Below are 911 nucleotides of genomic sequence, written 5' to 3' on the forward strand. Positions count from 1 at the left end.
TCATCAAAATGAGTTGAAAATGAAAGTTGCAAAGAGGTTTAATGGAGTTTTTTTTCTTCCAGAGAAAAGTTCGGTTACGTCGCAAAACGTTCGGTTTCGTCGCAAAAAGTTCAGTTATCACGAATTATTTTTTTCTTAGCTCACCCAAACATTAGTTATTGGGAAATCAACCTAATAATGTTTAACCTATCTCCTTGTATTAGAACAACACAAGTCCATAAGTTCGGTTCCTTCGCAAAATAAGGATATCACCGAACTTTAGTTTACGAAAATAATGAGAAATCCATAAGTTCGGTTGATTCGTAAAATATGTTGAAGTTTGCGAACCAACCGAACTTCTAATACTAGGTTCCTTTTAACCTGCAGTTCCGTTGGGATCTTGGTTGCGTTGAAGTTTGCGAACTAACCGAACATACCTCTGTAAATCTTATTACTAAAGTTCGGCTACCTGCGTGTTTGAAAAAAGAAACCGAACTCTGTGTTCGGTTATATGTTCTTGACATTTATTAACCGAATTCTGTATTCGGTTACCTGTTCTTCACACTTGGTAACCGAACTACCTGAACCTAGCAGGAATTTTTTATAAAAAATTACAGTTTTATGAATATTTGGACAAATTCAACCACCATTATCTAAGTTTGAAGCATACTTGGGTACCCAAATACTCTTCCTCCGGTTATGATTGGTAAAATCTATCATTTTCATCTTGAGATTGAGTTTGTGGAAGAATACATTCATCATCTAAGAAATAACTCATATCTAGATCATTGTGAAGATTAACAAATACTTTAGGAGAGGATGGAGATGAAGAATCAGATAAGCTATCATCACTTGAATACTCAAGCTTAGTGAATTGAAAAAAAATAATATTTTCCATGTTTTTCTTCTTCATCTTCTCTAATTTTACTCTC

The sequence above is a fragment of the Papaver somniferum genome, chromosome 8, assembly GCF_003573695.1.
Source record: "Papaver somniferum cultivar HN1 chromosome 8, ASM357369v1, whole genome shotgun sequence".
NCBI classification, from domain to species: domain Eukaryota; kingdom Viridiplantae; phylum Streptophyta; class Magnoliopsida; order Ranunculales; family Papaveraceae; genus Papaver; species Papaver somniferum.